The sequence below is a fragment of the Oryza sativa genome, chromosome 8, assembly GCF_034140825.1.
Source record: "Oryza sativa Japonica Group chromosome 8, ASM3414082v1".
In the NCBI taxonomy this organism is placed as follows: Eukaryota; Viridiplantae; Streptophyta; class Magnoliopsida; order Poales; family Poaceae; genus Oryza; species Oryza sativa.
The window spans coordinates 13,884,387-13,907,425 of record NC_089042.1 but is presented as its reverse complement, the minus strand read 5'-3'; the positions used below and the strand labels follow the sequence as shown (position 1 = coordinate 13,907,425).

Below are 23,039 nucleotides of genomic sequence, written 5' to 3'. Positions count from 1 at the left end.
AGTGAGTTTTTGCCACGAACGCACCCAATACACTCCAATATGTCCGAAAATCGTGTTTTGGTGCTTCTTCAACTTTTTGATTCTGGTATATAACATCGCATCCACGTGTGGCAATATCGGCATTAATTCACAAAAGTTCGCCGCGCGAGTCGCGAATTGAGTTTTTGCCATGAACGCACCCAATACACTCCTATATGTCCAAAAATCATGTTTTTGTGCTTTTTGAACTTTTTGATTCCGGTATATAACATCGCACCCACGTGTGGTAATATCGGCATTAATTGACAAAAGTTCGCCGCGCGAGTCGCAAAGTGAGTTTTTGCCACGAACGCACCCAATACACTCCAATATGTCCAAAAATCATGTATTATGTGCTTTTTGAACTTTTTGATTCCGGTATATAACATCGCTGCACGTGTGGCAATATCGGCATTAATTGACAAAAGTTCGCCGCGCGAGTCGCGAAGTGAGTTTTTGCCATGAATGCACCCAATACACTCCAATATGTCCAAAAATCATGTTTTGGTGCTTTTTGAACTTTTTCATTCCGGTTAAAAACAACGCACCCACGAGTGGCAATATAGGCATTAATTGACAAAAGTTCGCCACGCGAGTCGCGAAGTGAGTTTTTGCCACGAACGCACCCAATACACTCCAATATGTCCAAAAATCATGTTTTCGTGCTTTTTGAACTTTTTGATTCCGGAATATAACATCGCACCCATGTGTGGCAATATCGGCATTAATTGACAAAAGTTCGCTGCGCGAGTCGCGAAGTGAGTTTTTGCCACGAACACACCCAATACACTCCATTATATCCAAAAAAACATGTTTTCGTGCTTCTTGAACTTATTGATTCCGGAATATAACATCGCACCCATGTGTGGCAATATCGGTATTAATTGACAAAAGTTCGCCGCGCGAGTCGCGAAGTGAGTTTTTGCCACGAACGCACCCAATACACTCCAATATGTCCAAAAATCATGTTTTGGTGCTTTTTGAACTTTTTGATTCCGGTATATAACATCGCTCCATGTGTGGCAATATTGGCATTAATTGACAAAAGTTCGCCGCACGAGTCGCGAAGTGAGTTTTTTCCATGAACGCACCCAATACACTCCAATATGTCCAAAAATCATGTTTTGGTGCTTTTTGAACTTTTTGATTACGGTATATAACATCGCACCCACGTATGTCTGTAACAGCCCTACATTCATAACCAGGTATTTAGAAGTGCATTTATTGTCCTTTAGATTTCATATTTACTATATTGCAATTTGATCATAGGCAATAACAAAATTAACTCTAATCGGTAAAATTGAAACCACTTCTATTTGAACAATAACTTGAATAGAAGTGTACATGTGTAATAATTTATTCAAATACTAGTTTATTTATCACCAACAAATATAAATTTTGTGGAAGTTTTACTCTCTGTTTAGGCCTCCTAAGAATTCAAACCAACTTTCAGCCTAACCAATTTCATCTTTTCACCAGAATTAAAATATTTTGAATTTTTGAGTGAAACTTTGAAAAATGGAACCTAGAAACCAACACCTATCACCACACCAAATCCCTTAATTTTTGAACTAGTTTTACCTAGTCAAATTGAATTTACCAAGAGAGGGAAAGAAAATAAATCCTGGAAATTGCAAAAACGAATCTGTACTCAGTTTTTCACCCACCTCTCTCACCCTCATTAACAGCCACGACTTGGGCCCACTTGTCACTGACCTTAGGTGCCTCTTTAGCCCCACAACACACCCATGGGCGTGCTCCCACCTCAAGACTTAGGGGGGGGGGGGGCAGAGAAAACCCCTTCTTCTTCCTCCCCTTTCATCTTCACTGCTTGTTCTTTCTTTTCTTCCTCAAGCTGAGCTCTCATCTCACTTCTCCTCCCCAAATCCCATCCAATAGCCCAAGATCAATCCCTGCATGTTAGATCACAACAATCCCCATCATCCAAGCTTTCCATCCATCCCAACATCTTGCACATGCATGGAGAGTTGAGAGATATCGAAATAGGAGAAGAGAGTGGTGGTTTCAGCCTGCATGGTTGCAGCAGCAATATGACTTTGTTTCCCTCCATTTGGTGAGCTTCCTTGCCATCCATGGTGCCTTTTTTTAGTTCCCTTCATGTTGAACATCTACAGCAACATTCAACAGGTCATCCATCTCCATTATTGCAGCTAGGAGGTGGCTGCAGCTCATCCGGTGTTAATCTCTTTTGATTTCAGTTGAAGCAGCCCTAGGCAACGTCTCTTACCGTCAGCCCGAGGCCTTGCTCCGTCTCTTGCCATCAGCCCGAGGCCTTAGCCTCGCACGACCCTACGTCCAGGTTGCTGCCATGTGAGCGAAGTCTGGTGGAAGTTGGAGAAAAGGGGGAGTGAAAATAGAAATCGATTTCTGAGATAGCTTTTGAGCTGAAAGAGGTTTGCGTTTAAAAATTCATAACTAATTCATATAAACTCCGAATTCAGTGAACCAAATTTCTGTGGATTAAGAAAAACGTGATCTTAAAAATGACCAACTTTTGTAATGGTTTTCCCAGTAAAAATATAAATAGCTATATGTATCCCTTGTGTGGTCTAGCTGTTATGAAATTCGTAAGAAATTATTGGTAAAAGCTAAAATTGTGAAACCAATGTTGTTGAGCTTATATTTTAGTACTCTTTGCTGTTGTGGTGTTGTTTTTGGAAAAACTATCTCTTAAATCATGTTTAGGAGTTTATTTAGCATTCCTATGTTTCTAACTTGTAAGATCCATAAATAAATAATGACAACACATATAGCTGTGAAATAATTTTTCTTAGGAGCTGTGAGTGATGTACTTTACTCTAAAAATAATCATTATTATGAAATTTTGGTTTGAAATGCATTTTACTTGTAATGTACTAAAGGAAACGTTAATATTTATAGAACTGCCATTTTCAGCACCTGAGAGCTTGTCATTTTCATATCTCCCAAACCATAAGTGATAATCTGGTGATTATTTGAACTAAATTTAAGTTAAAATATTATCTACCCACTGTATTTATTTCATAATTTATCGTTCATTTTGCATATGCATGTTTATTTGGCTCTTATTCGCATATTGCTTCTTTTCGATAGATTCGGAGATTCCGGAGAGTAACGAGTCATATCCCGAGGAGGATAGTGACTACCCTCAGCAGCAAGGCAAGCACCTAAGCATATAGAACCTATACTTTCTCTAAAAATGATTTGGTTGCAATCTATACGTATATATATGCATGCATTGCCTAGATATTAATATTGTCGGTTTATGGTGTATGGGTAGAACCTATTTATGCATTTAGTTCTTGTGTTATTGATGTCCTTATATCCTATTACCACTAGTTGGGATTACTTGGGATTTCTTATTCATTAATGCTTAACCATGCTTAGTGCTAATAGAACTATAGGGATGGACAATGCTATTAATTGTGGTGTATAAACAACTTGCATTATTGGGCATAAAACTTGAGCACTTACACTAAATAATGGTTGATGAAATATGTTGGACTTGGACGGGTGATAGGGCGATGATGGGAGATTGGTTTCCCCTGATGCAAGTAGCCCCGTCTAGGTTGTTAAGGACCAAACATTTTGACATCTATTCAAGCACCCTTCTGTAGACCCCCGATTTTGGAAATCGGAAATCTTATGTGTTTATCCGTACCAATCCCTGGATCAGTAGTTGGTACACACATACATAGTTGGATCACAACATATCACGAATGAATTTAGGCTAAAAGAGTTAAATACTTACATTAGGGCCAGGTAGGCCAACAACTATCAGAGAACAACAGCAGAAGACAAAATAATATAAGGGCCCGGTTAACATGCCACAGGCAGTCGACTGGGGAACGAGACCTAGAACAAGACCGCACTCCGATCATCTTGTGGGATACGCAAGCGTACCGACAAGGGCTTCTCTTCAACACTCTCCTAAAAGATATATAAATAGCAAGGGTGAGTACCAACCGTACTCAGCAAGCCACCACAACAACAATGCATATGATAGAGGGTATTCAAGAAATGGTTTCAGGTTCTTTTGCATAAAGCTGCGTTTTGCAAATATTTTCACAAGCCTAAGACCTATCATAGACTGATCAAATTTTACTTCCAGTGTTCACATTAAACAACCACGGTTCTGTCCACCATCCATTGTGATCCCAAGGATAGCTTCCCGCCATTGAGTCGTCATGGTTTTCTGAGGACGTCCACCTTCCCTCCTCTCAGGAAGTGGCTCCATCAGCATAAAACTCACCATGCAATATCCCATCCCACACAAGTTAAGAATTTAGAGTCTAGCCAAGTGTAATACATGTTCCGGTGCTCATTAACCGCGAGCAAGGCTATTCGAATAGATTTGGTTTACTCACACTGCAGTGGATGCACACTTTACCCGCACTCCGCGACTGCCCAACACATGAGCCTTGTCCCAACACATGAGACACGTCACGGCAAAGCTTTTCGATAACCTCGCATTGGTAATACCCGCTCCATGAACTTAAATCCTCATGCACTCTAGGCGTCCATGTTTCTAGCAGTGAGAGGAGTTCTGGCGCTCCCGGGAAAGAGAAGTCTCACATACATATTAAATTATGGTTCAAGTTAAGTTCTCTCTCTCACACACTCATGGCAGTCCTACCAATGGCGACACCGATGTAGGGCACGCCTCTCGGCCCTACCTCAACGGCTGTCCCACCGTAGCGCACCTGCCTCACTCAGGGGTGAACCATCTATACAGGGATACTGCCTCCGCTCGGCTATCTAATCCGCTAGGTCTATACCCATACGAGAAGTGCGGTTGTACGGGGGTCGTTTCATGCTTAACTTCATGGCTCGGTCCTTAATTGACCGGGGACGGTACTAGCCTTTTCCAGATACCACCCAAATCCTCCGTCCGCCCCAGTCGAAAACAGTTGTTTAATTTTATTTCTCCTTTCACAAATCATGTCATCAACATCATGGCAATGTGGCGATCATGTCTCCACATGCCGCATCTCAATTACCTTCCCAAAGGTAATTGCCCAAGCATATAGCATTTGATAAATATGAGTATGCATGATTCTATAATAGCATTTCTAAGCAATTGTCATAGTTGACTAGGGACTCATACGTAAACATGGTTACAAAGATTTAAGGGTAAACAATAATCAAGGCATGGCATAATCACAAGTAGGATATTCATCATTGCATGCAATTTTATTTGTAAACAAAACAATTTCGCAATTGGGCTCAACATGTTCAAGGAATAGTGATGACTTGCCTTGCTCAGGATAGTCCTTATTCTTGATATAATTCTTGATCAACCTTCACCTCCTGGAAGTTGCTGACGTTGCCTCACGACTATCTGATACACAAAGTCTATAATACGCGAGAAAAACCAATATTCAAGCAACAATCAAATATGCACAAACAAAATATATTTGTTGAGGTTGAACCTAAGGTTGCTCATATTATTCACGCTTGCTAATGGGTTCCAACATGCTAAGGGCTAAAGTTTCTTAATCTTTCTGTTATCATGGTGGTCTATTTAGGAGCTAGCTAATGTAGTATAAATGAGATACGTATCTAGCTAATTTGTGGTTTAGTCTAGCTAATGGCTATGGAAGGATTATGGCTACACATGCATCTATCTAAATAAAATGGTCGTATACTAGAGGTTCTGTTGTCGGATGGATTTAGGATCAATCAAATAATTACAGTGAATCATTTGTATTATTTATTTTATTGATGGAAGCTTTACTTTAATTATGAACATATTTTACTTGTCACAATAAATTATAAAAGGTTAATAATTATCCATGCTTTGTATGTTAGAGTTGTTTAGGTTAATCATATTATGGTTACAGATTATCCCATCACATAATTTTACAATGAATAATCCTAATTTACAGTTGAACTATAATTATAATTATATGAGGTCAAGATTTATAACTAGTATTTATCTAATATACATGTTTGTCATACACTCCCTCTTAATTTCATATATGCAACACGCAAATTAATACTATACCGTACCACTATAGTGGGATGTATAGTATATGTGTAAGCAACAATATCTTATTATTGGATCATATATTTGAGTAGTTTCTTTTTACTGTAAGCTATACAATACATGTTGATTTTAAGATGGCTCTATTTGGTTAACTAATGGATATCAACCGACTATATATATATATTCTACTTCACATGACATTGTATCAACTAATTTTTTTAAGTGGTCCAAATACAACTAGCTCTGTGATTACTCTCCTAAACAAGTTAAAGATTCATCTATGTGTGTTTATAGTTTAGTTACAAAATATGAGGCTAAACTTTATGTAAATAATTTATAAGTCATGGAATTAGTTATATTTGGACATAGGCTAGTAAATGGCACTAATATTTTCCTTTACACCCATTAATTTAAAGGATTGATTATAACTAATTTATTTGGTTGCTAATTATGCTACTGTACAATATCCATTTTTTTATTTATTGGCACACTATTTAGGTTAACTATTATCTAATCATTTGATATTAATTAATTTATAATTATAAATATATTTTATTGAATAGTGAATTATATATCATTGGAAAGCTTATGAATTTAGATGAATTTAGGTTCTAGTTTCACTCAAATCCGAGTTAAAATGAATAAGTTATGCTAGTGTAAAGATTCAAATTTGAATTAATCCGAGAAATTGCGAAAAGCTACTGTTCATAAACGATTTATTTTTAATCCAAGACATATCCATTGACAAGTGGGACCCCGGGTTTATTCCTTTTTCCTACCGAATTATTTTCTAAAGGGAAATAGGAAGAGCTAATGACAAGTGGGGCCCACATGTCATAAACTCGAGACCAAAAAAACTTCTATAATTAGATTTTTAACCACCCGGACCCACATGTAATAGATTCAACTAATAAAGATTAAGAAGGGGATTACTATTCACTAAACACGTGGGGCCCACTCTAATCTCTCCTCTCCTTTCTCTCTCTCTTTTCTTTTCTTTTCCTTTCTCTCTCTTTTCTTTTCTTCTCCTTTCTCTCTCTCTTTTCTTTTCCTTTCTCTCTCTCTCCTTTCCAGTTTCTCTCCTCCTTCCCTCTTCTTTCTCTCCCTCGGCTTCTCCCTTCCTCTCTCTTTCTCGGCTCCCTCTCTACCAGGCGGCACGGCGACAAATAGCGGGGGGGGGGGGGGGGGGGGGCAGCGGCTCACCGACGGCGGCGGTGGCGACGACGGCAGCGGCGACGACGGCGCACGGCGCGGCACACTGAGGCGGCGGCGCAGCGGTCACGAATGCGGCGGCACGACAGCACGAGGGCGGCGGGGGGGCGGCTCGAAGGCGGCGACGCGGCGGCGCGTGGAGAGGGGTAAGAGGGAGAGGAGGGGGAAGATGGAGTGAGGAGAGGGGAGAACGGTGGCTCTTATAGGGGAGAGGGAATAAGGGGAAGAGGGAAGAGAAGGGAGGGGGTGACGCGACGGCGGCGCGGCGGCGCGGGGCTCGGGGCGGCGCGGGGCTCGGCACGCGGTTAGGGCGACGGGCGACGCGACGACGACGGCGGAGCGTCAACAGGACGGCGACGCGGCGACGGGACGGCGCGGCGCGGCACGGGGCTCGGCGCGTGGCGATGGCGACAGGGCGGCGCGGGGCTCGAGACGACGGCGACACGACGGACGCGACGCGCGGGCGCAGGACGGCGTGACAGCGGCGGCGCGCGGCGCGAGGCAGTGACGGCGACGGCGCGCGGCGCGGCAGCGGCGATGCGACGGGCAGGCGGCTCGGTGTTACACCCTAAAAATCCTAAATATATAAATTGTTGTTTAATTGGAATTATTAGAATTTATTTTTAAAAGGCTAGAAGAGAAGATCTAATTTTAATTAATAAATTCCAATATAAAATGGGGCCAGATAAAATTTCATTAAATACTTTGCTTAATTCTATAATTCCTAGATTTTTCTGGGATTTATTTGAGCTAAGGAAGTATTTTTAATAAATGGAATTGCATTTCATGAATAATTTAAATTGAAAAAGGTTTTTAAAAGTCTCTTTTGGCTTTGGGCCGAAAGTCGGCCCAGTCCGCAGCCGCAGCCGCCCGCGTGCGCGCGCTCGCTGTCGCTGACAGGTGGGTCCCACCTGTCGGAGTCGTCGTCTTCCTCGCGTCGGCCGCCGCCCGAAACCCTAGCGCCGCGCCGCCGTCGTCTCCTTCCAAATTCGGTTGCGTCTTTCCCGATCCGGTGAAATCAATTGAGGGGAAACAATCTTCGGGATCTCCTCTACCTTTTCTCTTTTGGAATCACCGGCTAGAATCGTTTGGAAATTCGTGGATTCGAGGTCGAATCGGATCGGTCTCTTTCCTCCAAACCCCGATGTTTCCTTCGCGTCGCCGGTCGCCATGGGCCTTCGCCGCCGCCTCCTTGCCCCTATAAAAGGACCCCCAGTGTCTCCTCTACCCGCCGCCACCCTCGCCTTCGTCTTTCGCCGTCGGAAGCGCCCTAGCGCCGTGAGACTTTGTGCCGTTGTCGTCGCCGCCACTCCAGCCGTGCTTCGCCGTCGTTCCAGCCGTCGCCGTCGCTCGGGGAGACCGCCATCGTGGTCGTCGTCGCGTCGCCATCCTCGTCCGCCCCTTCGCCATCGCTGTAGACCGCCGGAGCATCGTCGTCGTCGTCAAGCCGAAGGACTCCGCCGCCTTTTCCTCGACGCCGCCGCCGTCCGTTCATCTTCCGCCGTCGTTTTGGTCATCGGTGAGTTCGCCGCGTCGCCCTCTACGTCCTGGAGCCCTCCGTTCGTGCCGAAGCGCCGTCGTTCGCTGGCGAGCTTGCGCGCCCGAGCCGCCGAGCCGCCGCCGGAGGTGACGTCACCGCTGACGTCATCAGGGACCGTCTGCCGTGAGCCGCCGTAGACCCGATCGATCTCGGCCGTTCGTTTTGGTTAGGATCGATCTCGGCCGTTCGTTCCCGTGAACCGCTGCCGTGCGCCCGGTCCACCGCAAACCCTAGCCGCTGACGCAATAATTCCCTTTTTCCTTTTCAAAAATAATTCATTATTGCGTCATAATTCAATTAAAATCCATATAAGTGATTTAAATCGATTTAATCTTTGAAAATTAATAACTAATTTATCTTAGCTCGGATTTAGTTGGTTCAAGTCTGTAAATTTTTCTAAAATTGAGATCTACATGTTAAAAATATCCACATGTACTGTTCATGCTTGTTTATGTGCTGTTTGGTGATTTTGCTCTTTTCTGCTTAGATTCCGACGTTTCCGGAGAGTCCGTTTTCACAGGAGAAAAATTTGAAGAGTTCCAAGGCCAGCAAGGCAAGTCACACAGATCCCAAACAACCCTTTGAGCATGTTGATCCCGTTTAAAGCTATTGTTTTCATTCGACTATTGCATTTATTTTCGAATGTCATTGGGTGGAATTAACCTATTGTTTGTTATAGCCCCTTTGTTCTTGATTACTTTATTCCTTGATACCTTGGGTGATTATAACTTGACTAGTTGGGCTATATATATTGGTTCAGCTAGATATTAGATGTGATTGCTTAGCCATGCTTAGAAACATTAGCACACTATTGGGATAACTTATGATTCACTATTATTTAATGATGGCTTAATGATACTTCACGATGGTCAATCGTGATTGGTTAATTAATTACTTGCCAACTAAAACTTGATAATGGTGGGTTGTGAGCACATGGTTTTGAGAGTCGTGCTCATGACAATTAAGGACCGGTTCACGAGTTTCGGTTGTGAAACATTAACCGTGACAACCACAAGCCAGCGTGGGCAACGGCTTTACCTTTTGTATAGCGTGGTTCATTGCGGAGCACCAGACTGAGAAGTGGCGGAGATAAGCCCACGGGGGTCGCTGGGGAGTCCATGCCTTGTTTTTAAGGGGGTGATTATGATCCAGGAAAGGTGCGCTGTGGTGGATTGTGTTGTGCGAGGGGTATTGTCACAGCTCCTTTCCGAGATACCGTGGTGGTATTGAGGCACATGGTGACATGATGTGGGGCTGTGTCTTGTGGGTACAGTGGTACACCTCTGGCCAGAGTAAAACTATTCGAATAGCCGTGCCCGCGGTTATGGGCGGGTCTAACAATGTCTTTCGTGATTAGTCTCACACCTCTCATCATAATAATAGATGCTATAACTGGTAATAATTTGTTTAGCTCCTGGTTTGGAATGGTATATTCCTGGTTTGGAGATAGATTTGTACAGCCGGGTATGGTTGTTCGGAAAGGTTGGGCCTATACAACAGGGTATGTTGTATAGCGTTGGATTAATATTGTTTAATTATTACTCAACTGTTTAATTAAATTCTGAAATGTTTATTAAATGCTGTTTATGCAAATGAAACCCTATTATGCCATCCTTTGTTATCCTATGCACTTGCATATTTGCTGCGTGACTTGCTGAGTATGTCATATACTCACCTTGCAATCATTCATCAGAGGAAGAGTTCTACAGTGAAGCTGATGGTGTGGAGGATTAGGTGTAGCCCTGGTCAAGCTGCCTGTGGAGTGGAGTTGTCTGCGCCGTTTATCTTATCTTTCCGCTGCTTAGATCTTTAATGATTGAGAGGAACTATCTACCTCTGTAATGACATTTTATTCGCTATTTAATTAGAGTAATAATTGTACTCTATTATCAATTTGTTATTGTGTGCCTCGGTTGATTCCTGGATGAGGGTTCACACACATGTAAGCGTTTGGAATTTTGGATAGAAATTCCGGGCGTGACAAGTTGGTATCAGAGCCCCCTTGACCCTAGGTTATGCCAAATGGTTACCCATAGAAGCCCTCTAAAAATATTGGAAAAGTAGAACTGTTCTCCTCCCCTTCTCTTTTAATTAAACCAAACTAATGGCACATGCATTTCATAGTATTTTTTTAGTGGTTCTCATTCAAAATTTATTCCAGTGTCATTAGTACTGTACATCTATTACTGTGCTAATGGCTCATTTACCAGCAAAAGTTTTACAATATTGTTTTATTTAACCTTGCTGCAATTTAGCATGTCGATTTTATAACTTTCTTTTATTTCTTTTAGAACCTGTTGTTCAAAAGTACAAAATTTGTGACCTTATTTCCAACTGTTTCAACTTATCTTGCAAGCTTGGTTTACTTTATTTACTTACCTTTTACTTTGATTTTCTAACCTTATTCAAATTAATCCAAAAACTTGTGCTATTAAATGGATAAATGTCTTAACTCCCTCCTTTCACTTGTCTTTAGATGCCGCGCTACAAGCCTGAGTACTTGTTTGGTGTTGAGGGATTTGTCCAGGAGTTGCGTACGATGTCCTTTGCCATAGGATTTGGGACTGCCCCTTTTTATGCCCAGATTCCTCATGATCATCACGAAAAGAAGTGCCGAGTCAAAGTCACCTTGAACAGTAATAGTGAGGATATCCCCTCAGTGATGTTCGAAGCTGGAGGAAGAAACTGCATCCATGCATGTCAGGAGGTGGCAAGGATCGCCATAGGAGAGCTTCACGATCGCTACAGTGATCAGTTGGCCGACACTGAGTATCGCTACCATCCTCGTCAACCACAGGGAAGTGACCGTGGCAGCTACCTTGAGACTGAGGGAATTGAGAATGATGCTACCACAAGGCATTTGGTTGAGATGCTGTGGGCTATGGATGAAACCCGTGCGGAGACTGTGTTAGCAGCTCAAGATCGTGAAGACCGGAATCGTGGTAAGATTTGCAAGCTAGAGGACAAAGTGGATCGTTTGGAGAAGGAACTAGCCGCATTGAAGGGAGAAGCACCACCGCAGAAGTCCAGGATTCGTCTTACCGCAAGGAAGAGAGCTCTATTTGTCCCTCGCTACCAATTGGCGCCAAAGGTCCGTGTGGTAGAAAAAGAAGTTACCCCAGCCCTAGCAGATCCTCCGGTCGTCAACGTAAGTGAAGATGAAGAAGAAGAATCCAAGCACACCCATTCCAAGATTGAGTGGGGAGCCACTCAAGATGATGAAGACGAGCCGAACGAGCCTTCAACCAACTCCGATGCCTGGAAGAACTAGAATGCCTTGTCAAACCGTTGTCTTAGATCGTTGTGTTAGTTTGCTTGTTTTAAGTTTGGTTGTGTGTTTCTCGCATGTGATTTACATCAATGGTGGGATGTAAGTGCATGCGTTTGTTTGTTTTCGAGTGTTAGGTAGTTGGTGAGTTTAGTGGTGTGAGAGTCTTCAGTTTTGTAATAATAAAACTCACTTAAGATCAATAAAACTTAAATTAATTCTCTGTCCTAAGTAGTTTTCCCCCGGTTTCTCTTCTTGTGCTCTTGCCCATGCCAGATGGTGCTCACTCGCAGCAACGGGAATGGCCCCAACAACAACAATAACAACAACAACAACAATGGAGAAAATCCCACACTTGCCCAAGTCCTGTCTCAACAGGCACAGCTTATGAACATGATGATGCAGCAACTCCAGAACCAGTAGAACCAGGGAAATAACCATGCACCTCCCCAGAACAAGTTAGCAGAATTTCTTCGTGTGAGGCCGCCTACTTTCTCTAGCACCACTAATCCTGTTGAAGCTGGTGATTGGTTGCATGCCATAGAGAAGAAGTTGGATTTACTTCAGTGCACTGATCAGGAGAAGGTCTCATTTGCATCACACCAGTTGCATGGCCCTGCCTCTGAATAGTGGGATCACTTCCGCCTGAACAGGACTACTGCTGAACCTATCACTTGGCTTGAATTCACCACTGCTTTCCGGAAGACGCATATACCATCGGGAGTGGTGTCTCTCAAGAAGAAGGAATTCAGGTCGCTCACCCAGGGATCTCGCTCTGTTGCCGAGTATCTGCACGAGTTCAATCGTCTGGCTCATTATGCTCCGGAAGATGTGCGCACTGATGAAGAGCGCCAGGAGAGGTTCTTGGAAGGACTTAATGATGAGCTTTCTTATCCACTCATGACTGGGGATTATTCTGATTTCCAGAAGTTGGTGGATAAGGCTATTCGCCAGGAGGACAAGTACAACCGCATGGAGCAAAAGAAACGCCGGATTGCTAAATTCAAGGCACAACAGGGGAATAGTCAAAGGCCGCGTCTTACTTTAGGACCCCAGTCTATGCCACAGGGAGGTTCTTCGTCTGTTGCTCGTCCGCAGCGTCAATTCTTCAACAACAACGCGGTCAACAACATCCGCAATCAAGCTCCACGTCCTGTTGCAGCCTCGACACAGCAACAACCTGCCAAGAGGGAGCAAGGCAGCAAGCCCGTGGTGTGTTTCAACTGTGGAGACCCAGGACATTACGCTGACAAGTGTCCGAAGCCCCGACGCGTGAAGGTTGTCCCTGTCCAGAGCAACTCTACCGTACCAGCATCAAAGGCCCGTGTCAATCATGTTGCTGCTGCAGAAGCTCAAGATGCTCCAGATGTGATTTTGGGTACGTTTCTTGTTAACTTAGTTCCTACAACAGTGCTTTTCGATTCTGGTGCTACACATTCATTCTTATCTATGAGTTTTGCGGGAAATCATGGGATGGAAGTAGAAGATCTTAGACGTCCTATGATGGTTAGTACTCCAAGTAATCAGGCACTCTCTTTGCAACGTAGCCCCTCTGTCAAAATAGAAATTCAAGGCGTACCATTTCTGGCCAATCTTATCCTGTTAGAATCCAAAGACCTTGATGTCATCTTAGGGATGGACTGGTTAGCCAGATATAAAGGTGTGATAGACTGTGCCAACAGAAAAGTAACTATCACCAGTAATGATGGTCGAGTTGTAACTGTTCATGCATTGTCTTCTGAGTCTTTAAGGTCAAGACTGAACCAAATAACTTTGGAAGAGATTCCTATAGTCCGGGAGTATCCTGATGTGTTCCCAGATGATTTACCTGGTATGCCTCCTAAAAGGGATATAGAGTTCAGAATAGATTTGGTACCAGGAACAACTCCGATCCATAAGAGACCTTATAGAATGGCAGCCAATGAGTTGGCAGAAGTCAAGAGGCAAGTAGACGATTTGCTTCAGAAAGGATACATCAGACCGAGTTCATCTCCATGGGGAGCTCCGGTTATTTTTGTGGAAAAGAAAGATCATACCCAGAGGATGTGTGTAGACTATCGTGCACTAAATGATGTGACTATCAAGAATAAGTATCCGCTGCCCAGAATTGATGATTTGTTTGATCAGCTTAAAGGTGCCACCGTTTTCTCTAAGATAGATCTTCGATCAGGGTATCACCAGTTGAGAATCAAAGAGGAAGATATACCTAAGACAGCTTTAATGTACTGTTATGTCTTTTGGACTTACCAATGCCCCCGCTTTCTTCATGAACTTGATGAATAAGGTGTTTATGGAATACCTAGACAAGTTCGTGGTGGTCTTTATTGATGACATTCTTATCTACTCCCGAACCAGAGAAGAGCATGAAGAACATCTTCGCCTTGCACTAGAGAAGCTACGAGAACATCAACTGTATGCTAAGTTTAGCAAGTGTGAATTTTGGTTGTCTGAAGTGAAGTTCCTTGGTCACGTCATCTCAGCAGGAGGAGTTGCCGTCGATCCTAGTAATGTGGAATCCGTAACCAACTGGAAACAACCGAAGACCGTTTTAGAGATTCGCAGTTTCCTAGGCCTCGCAGGATATTATCGGAGGTTTATAGAAAATTTTTCCAAGATTGCTAAGCCCATGACACGTCTGCTTCAGAAACATGTGAAGTACAAGTGGTCAGAAGAATGTGAGCAGAGTTTTCAAGAGTTGAAGAATCGCTTAATAACAGCTCCTATTTTGATTTTGCCTGATCTAAAGAAGGGTTTCCAAGTGTATTGTGATGCATCCAAACTTGGGTTAGGTTGTGTTCTGATGCAAGATGGGAAGGTGGTTGCCTATGCATCTCGTCAGTTACGTCCGCATGAAAAGAACTACCCTACTCATGATCTTGAGTTAGCTGCAGTAGTTCATGCGTTGAAGATTTGGCGTCATTATCTTTTCGGTACTCGTACAGAGGTGTATACCGATCACAAGAGTTTAAAGTATATTTTTACTCAGCCGGATCTGAACATGAGACAACGGAGATGGTTGGAATTAATTAAGGATTACGACATGGGAATTCATTATCACCCGGGGAAGGCTAATGTTGTAGCAGACGCTCTTAGCAGAAAAGGCTATTGCAATGCTACGGAAGGACGACAGTTGCCATTGGAATTATGCAAGGAGTTTGAAAGATTAAATTTGGAAATTGTTAGTAGAGGTTTCGTTGCAGCCTTAGAAGCGAAGCCCACTCTAATTGATCAAGTTAGAGAAGCCCAAATTAATGATCTTGATATTCAAGAAATCAAGAAGAATATGAGAAGAGGAAAGGCTATCGGTTTCTTGGAAGATGAGCAAGGAACTGTATGGTTGGGCGAGAGAATCTGTGTCCCCAACAACAAAGATTTAAAAGATGCAATTCTGAAAGAAGCTCATGATACTTTATATTCCATTCACCCTGGTAGTACCAAGATGTACCAGGATCTCAAGGAAAGATTTTGGTGGGCAAGTATGAAGCGTGAAATCGCAGAATACGTAGCAGTATGTGATGTTTGTCAGCGAGTCAAGGCAGAACATCAGAAACCCGCCGGTTTGCTGCAGCCTTTGAAGATTCCTGAATGGAAATGGGAGGAAATCGGTATGGATTTCATCACTGGTCTACCCAGAACGTCATCAGGCCATGACTCTATTTGGGTGATAGTCGACAGACTTACCAAAGTGGCTCATTTCATTCCAGTAAAGACAACTTATTCTGGAAGTCGGTTGGCGGAATTGTATATGGCCAGGATTGTGTGTTTGCATGGCGTCCCTAAGAAAATAGTGTCTGATCGAGGTAGTCAGTTTACTTCAAATTTTTGGAAGAAGCTTCAGGAAGAGATGGGTTCTAAGCTGAACTTTAGTACTGCTTATCATCCGCAAACAGACGGACAAACCGAAAGGGTGAATCAGATTTTGGAAGACATGTTGAGAGCTTGTGCTTTAGATTTCGGTGGAAGTTGGGATAAGAATCTACCTTATGCAGAATTTTCGTACAACAACAGTTATCAAGCTAGTCTTCAGATGGCTCCTTACGAAGCACTGTATGGTCGGAAGTGTCGCACTCCGCTTTTATGGGATCAAACGGGAGAACGTCAGGTTTTCGGGACGGATATCCTGAGGGAAGCAGAAGAAAAGGTGAAAATCATTCAAGAAAGATTGCGTGTGGCCCAATCTCATCATAAGAGTTATGCCGACAATCGCCGCAGAGATTTGAGTTTTGACGAAGGAGATTATGTGTACCTTCGTGTCACGCCTCTTCGAGGAGTTCATCGTTTTCACACCAAAGGAAAATTGGCACCGCGTTTTGTGGGACCTTATAAGGTTGTCAGTAGAAGAGGAGAGGTTGCTTATCAGTTGGAGTTACCTCAATCTTTGGCAGGAGTCCATAATGTGTTCCATGTGTCGCAATTGAAAAAGTGTTTAAGGGTACCTACCGAAGAAGCTAATCTTGAACAGATAGAAGTCCAAGAGGATCTGACCTATGTTGAGAAACCAATCCGTATCTTGGAAACAAATGAGAGAAGAACCAGAAATCGAGTTATCCGTTTTTGCAAAGTCCAATGGAGTAATCACTCGGAAGAAGAATCAACTTGGGAACGAGAAGATGAATTGAAGTCAGCTCATCCGTATCTGTTCGCCAGTTCTTCTGAATCTCGAGGACGAGATTCTGTTTAAGGGGGGTAGGTTTGTCACACCGTAAAAATCCTAAATATATAAATTGTTGTTTAATTGGAATTATTAGAATTTATTTTTAAAAGGCTAGAAGAGAAGATCTAATTTTAATTAATAAATTCCAATATAAAATGGGGCCAAATAAAATTTCATTAAATACTTTGCTTAATTCTATAATTCCTAGATTTTTCTGGGATTTATTTGAGCTAAGGAAGTATTTTTAATAAATGGAATTGCATTTCATGAATAATTTAAATTGAAAAAGGTTTTTAAAAGTCTCTTTTGGCTTTGGGCCGAAAGTCGGCCCAAAACCTCCTCTCTCTCTCTCCGGCCCAAGTCGGCCCAGTCCGCAGCCGCAGCCGCCCGCGTGCGCGCGCTCGCTGTCGCTGACAGGTGGGTCCCACCTGTCGGAGTCGTCGTCTTCCTCGCGTCGGCCGCCGCCCGAAACCCTAGCGCCGCGCCGCCGTCGTCTCCTTCCAAATTCGGTTGCGTCTTTCCCGATCCGGTGAAATCAATTGAGGGAAAACAATCTTCGGGATCTCCTCTACCTTTTCTCTTTTGGAATCACCGGCTAGAATCGTTTGGAAATTCGTGGATTCGAGGTCGAATCGGATCGGTCTCTTTCCTCCAAACCCCGATGTTTCCTTCGCGTCGCCGGTCGCCATGGGCCTTCGCCGCCGCCTCCTTGCCCCTATAAAAGGACCCCCAGTGTCTCCTCTACCCGCCGCCACCCTCGCCTTCGTCTTTCGCCGTCGGAAGCGCCCTAGCGCCGTGAGACTTTGTGCCGTTGTCGTCGCCGCCACTCCAGCCGTGCTTCGCCGTCGTTCCAGCCGTCGCCGTCGCTCGGGGAGACCGCCATCGTGGTCGTCGTCGCGTCGCCATCCTCGTCCGCCCCTTCGCCATCGCTGTAGACCGCCGGAGCATCGTCGTCGTCGTCAAGCCGAAGGACTCCGCCGCCTTTTCCTCGACGCCGCCGCCGTCCGTTCATCTTCCGCCGTCGTTTTGGTCATCGGTGAGTTCGCCGCGTCGCCCTCTACGTCCTGGAGCCCTCCGTTCGTGCCGAAGCGCCGTCGTTCGCTGGCGAGCTTGCGCGCCCGAGCCGCCGAGCCGCCGCCGGAGGTGACGTCACCGCTGACGTCATCAGGGACCGTCTGCCGTGAGCCGCCGTAGACCCGATCGATCTCGGCCGTTCGTTTTGGTTAGGATCGATCTCGGCCGTTCGTTCCCGTGAACCGCTGCCGTGCGCCCGGTCCACCGCAAACCCTAGCCGCTGACGCAATAATTCCCTTTTTCCTTTTCAAAAATAATTCATTATTGCGTCATAATTCAATTAAAATCCATATAAGTGATTTAAATCGATTTAATCTTTGAAAATTAATAACTAATTTATCTTAGCTCGGATTTAGTTGGTTCAAGTCTGTAAATTTTTCTAAAATTGAGATCTACATGTTAAAAATATCCACATGTACTGTTCATGCTTGTTTATGTGCTGTTTGGTGATTTTGCTCTTTTCTGCTTAGATTCCGACGTTTCCGGAGAGTCCGTTTTCGCAGGAGAAAAATTTGAAGAGTTCCAAGGCCAGCAAGGCAAGTCACACAGATCCCAAACAACCCTTTGAGCATGTTGATCCCGTTTAAAGCAATTGTTTTCATTCGACTATTGCATTTATTTTCGAATGTCATTGGGTGGAATTAACCTATTGTTTGTTATAGCCCCTTTGTTCTTGATTACTTTATTCCTTGATACCTTGGGTGATTATAACTTGACTAATTGGGCTATATATATTGGTTCAGCTAGATATTAGATGTGATTGCTTAGCCATGCTTAGAAACATTAGCACACTAGTTGGGCTATATATATTGGTTCATTGCGGAGCACCAGACTGAGAAGTGGCGGAGATAAACCCACGGGGGTCGCTGGGGAGTCCATGCCTTGTTTTTAAGGGGGTGATTATGATCCAGGAAAGGTGCGCTGTGGTGGATTGTGTTGTGCGAGGGGTATTGTCACAGCTCCTTTCCGAGGTACCGTGGTGGTATTGAGGCACATGGTGACATGATGTGGGGCTGTGTCTTGTGGGTACAGTGGTACACCTCTGGCCAGAGTAAAACTATTCGAATAGCCGTGCCCGCGGTTATGGGCGGGTCTAACAATGTCTTTCGTGATTAGTCTCACACCTCTCATCATAATAATAGATGCTATAACTGGTAATAATTTGTTTAGCTCCTGGTTTGGAATGGTATATTCCTGGTTTGGAGATAGATTTGTACAGCCGGGTATGGTTGTTCGGAAAGGTTGGGCCTATACAACAGGGTATGTTGTATAGCGTTGGATTAATATTGTTTAATTATTACTCAACTGTTTAATGAAATTCTGAAATGTTTATTAAATGCTGTTTATGCAAATGAAACCCTATTATGCCATCCTTTGTTATCCTGTGCACTTGCATATTTGCTGCGTGACTTGCTGAGTATGTCATATACTCACCTTGCAATCATTCATCAGAGGAAGAGTTCTACAGTGAAGCTGATGGTGTGGAGGATTAGGTGTAGCCCTGGTCAAGCTGCCTGTGGAGTGGAGTTGTCTGCGCCGTTTATCTTATCTTTCCGCTGCTTAGATCTTTAATGATTGAGAGGAACTATCTACCTCTGTAATGACATTTTATTCGCTATTTAATTAGAGTAATAATTGTACTCTATTATCAATTTGTTATTGTGTGCCTCGGTTGATTCCTGGACGAGGGTTCACACACATGTAAGCGTTTGGAATTTTGGATAGAAATTCCGGGCTTGACACGCGGCGTGGGGCGCGGGCGCGGGGCGGCGTGGCAGCGGCAGCGCGCGGCGCGAGACAGTGACGGCGACGGCAGCGCGGGGCAGGGACAGCGATGGCGACGTCGGCGCGGTGGCAGGCGACAGAGAGAGGGGGAAAGAGGAGGGGCTGGGTTAGGGGACCACGTCGAACACCTGGCGGCCGATGAATAGTGTCTTTTCCTATTTAATCCCCATTTTAGCCTATTTCTTGTGTAAATTTGATTCTATAAATCCTAGATTTTGTATAAATGAAGTTTACCCAATATTTGTGTCATTCCAACCAATGGATTTATTCTAGATTAATATTACTCATATTTTATTTATATAATTTATTTGAATTTTTAATTAGGGTTAATTCTTATTATTATTATATATTTTTCAAAGTTTTCCTATTTTTCTTCTTTTAGGGTTTTGGTTGATTTATAAATTGAGAAAAGTTGCAAATTAAATTTGTATTTACTCCTAAGCATTTGGGTGACCGTATTAAGTGTTCAAATGTGAATTTGCCCAAAATTTAATATTGTCCAATATTTAAGGTTTATTAAAGATTCTATAATTTTCTAATGAGACCGTTATTAACACAATAGCACATTAGTTCAATTTATTTATATGTTAGTTTATATGGAGGGGTTTAATATATTAAATTTCAATCCCTAAATGCAATTAGGAACTTGGTGTAATATCGATCTACATATCGAATTAAATACTCCCATAATTATCATTTCATGTGTACTCATATTATGGCACCCACCTACATTATTCAAATATTTTAATATTTGATAAAATAGGTTAATAATAACATTTCTTTTATTTGATTTTAATATCTTGTGCATAATTATTTGTAGGATTAAATATATTCTCGTAAATCATATCTATTGCTTAAATGTAGATCTTTTCTTTACTTTCTTGGTGATCATTTATGGTTTGGCAAGCAATAGGAATCATAACAACCAGCATGATGCAAAAGTTTTAAAAAGTTCGAAATTTTAGTGATTTTTATTATCAGGAATTTTCAGGGTGTTACACCTTCGTACTTACTACATGCCTTATTTGGGACCGGCTTGTTCTTACTAGTTGTACTGTGATCATTTATACCACGTTGGAGAGTCATGAGGCAAGTAGCCTTTGGAGGGCCTCGGGTGCCTAGGTTTGGCCGGGGGTGCCTCCCGCATGGCGCGCCCGCCTTGGTCACATCACGCACGCACGTGACTGAGTCGTCGGGAACCCCAGCGTGGTATAGGTGGTTGGGGTGGGGCTAAGAAAGGGCATGTAATGAGCTTGAATCACTTGTGTACCGCACTCGATGGGGTATGTGGCATTTGATCTTTGTTCATTTCGTGTGGGTCCAGTTGTACACCTCTGATCAGAGTATAATCTATTCGAATAGCCGCGTCCTCGGTTATGGACAATGCTTGATGTGTTAGTTAGTTATGTTAGCATCAAATGTGGATTATTATGGATGGGATTATGTTTGACGGTGGTGTTGGCATGTTGTGCCATGTTGGTATGGACTTTGGTAGTCCATGGATGATGATGAGAGCGTCATTTGGGCTCATTTGCTTATACATTTCAGAATTATATACTTGATGTCCATAAATTAAAATGATGCTAGATTTACTTGTCCTTGCTTATTTTACTCATTAATTGCTCAATAAAATTAGCTTTATGCAAATGTTCAACCTAGAGACCCACTATAGGCTAGAAAGCTTGCATACTTCTCTCTCCCTTATGTGTATATAATTTTGGGTAAGACTTGCGAGTACAATCTTGTATTTAACCCGGTGTCTGCAATTTCAGGAGAGGATTCCGGTTATGAGTTATGCTTCTTGTGTGGTCATTGCTCTGCCGAGGGCGGCGAGGGCAATGAGTGATCTCTTGCAGCTTGGCTCTTGCCCGGTTGGTTTGCCCTAGTGGGGTTGTGGCACCACCGGTTTTATCTTTTACTTATGAACTCTATTTGAGACTTCCGCTGCTATATTTATGTGTTGTATGTTGGGACCTCGGACCCTATTATGTGTCATGTACCTCGCTGCACTTTAACCCTATTATGGTACTTGCTATGTTTATTAATGGCTTGCGATGAAAGTGTGAGGCTAGTCGCATTCCTGGGGACTAGCTAAGCATGAGTAACGGGTTTTGATCGCTTGAGATAATTGGGGATAGCGCTTTGGATCGAGTCACTGGGTATGCTTTTGGTCGCCACCTTCGAGTGGTTGACAGGCATATGACGTGGTGGACTGGCAAGCTATCTTACGGTTATGTCTTGCGCTCACTACTCGACATTTGGTTTATTATAACAGAAGGTTGTCAACCGCGATCATGGACACATTGAGGATGAGTGGCTATTTATGCGTGTATGGATCCCACTTCTCCAATAGTATGTGGTGGTCGCGTTGGACACTGGATGGTATAATACTCGGGGTGTCCACATGTCAATATCGGCATTATTTGACAAAAGTTCGCGAAGTGAATTTTTGCCACGAACGCACCCAATACACTCCAATATGTCAAAAAATAGTGTTTTGGTGCTTCTTCAACTTTTTGATTCCGGTATATAACATCGCACCCACGTGTGGCAATATCGGCATTAATTGACAAAAGTTCGTCGCGCGAGTAGCGAAGTGAGTTTTTGCCACGAATGCACCCAATACACTCCAATATGTCCAAAAATCATGTTTTGGCGCTTTTTGAACTTTTTGATTCCGGTATATAACATCGCACCCACGTGTGGCAATTTCTCTGGAATCAAAAACTTCAAAGAGCACCAAAACAAGATTTTTGGACATATTGTAGTGTATTGGGTGAGTTCGTGGCAAAAACCTCACTTCGTGACTCGCGCGGCGAACTATTGTCAATTAATGTCATTATTGGCATATGTGGGTGCCATGTTTTTCACCGGAATCAAAAAGTTCAAAAAGCACCAAAACATGATTTTTGGACATATTGGAGTGTATTGGGGGCGTTCGTGGAAAAAACTCACTTCGTGACTCGCGCAGCGAACTTTTGTCAATTAATGCCATTATTGTCACACGTCGGTGCGATGTTATATACTGGAAACAAAAAGTTCAAAAAGCACCAAAACATGAATTTTGGACATATTGGAGTGTATTCTGTGAGTTCGTGGTAAAAAATCACTTCGTGGCTCGCGTGGCAAACTTTTGTCAATTAATGCCAATATTGGCACACGTGGGTGCGATGTTATAGACTGGAATCAAAAAGTTCAAAAAGCCCAAAACATGATTTTGGACATATTGGAGTGTATTGGGTGCGTTTGTGGAAAAAAATCACTTCGTGACTCGCGCACGCGCGCTTTTTTCAATTAATGCCGATATTGTCACACGTGGGTGCCATGTTTTTCACCGGAATCAAAAAGTTCAAAAAAACACCAAAACATGACTTTTGGACATTTCGTAGTGTATTGGGTGAGTTCGTGGCAAAAACTCACTTCGTGACTCGCGTGGCGAATTTTTGTCAATTAATGCCGATATTTGGCACAAATGGGTGCCATATTTTTCACCGGAATC

General features: G+C 43.2%; 1 long non-coding RNA gene across 2 annotated transcripts; it reads left to right on the top strand.

Moving 5' to 3' along the window:
• Positions 1-1,828: 1,828 nt before the first annotated feature.
• On the top strand, positions 1,829-21,581 carry LOC9266104 (uncharacterized). Of its 2 annotated transcripts, none has more exons than XR_010734334.1 (4): positions 1,829-2,092; positions 2,190-2,432; positions 3,112-3,177; positions 21,313-21,581. It is a non-coding gene; the product is annotated as an uncharacterized lncRNA (long non-coding RNA). The 2 variants fall into 2 exon arrangements; XR_003243798.2 differs by having other exon boundaries at positions 2,167-2,432.
• Positions 21,582-23,039: the final 1,458 nt, after the last annotated feature.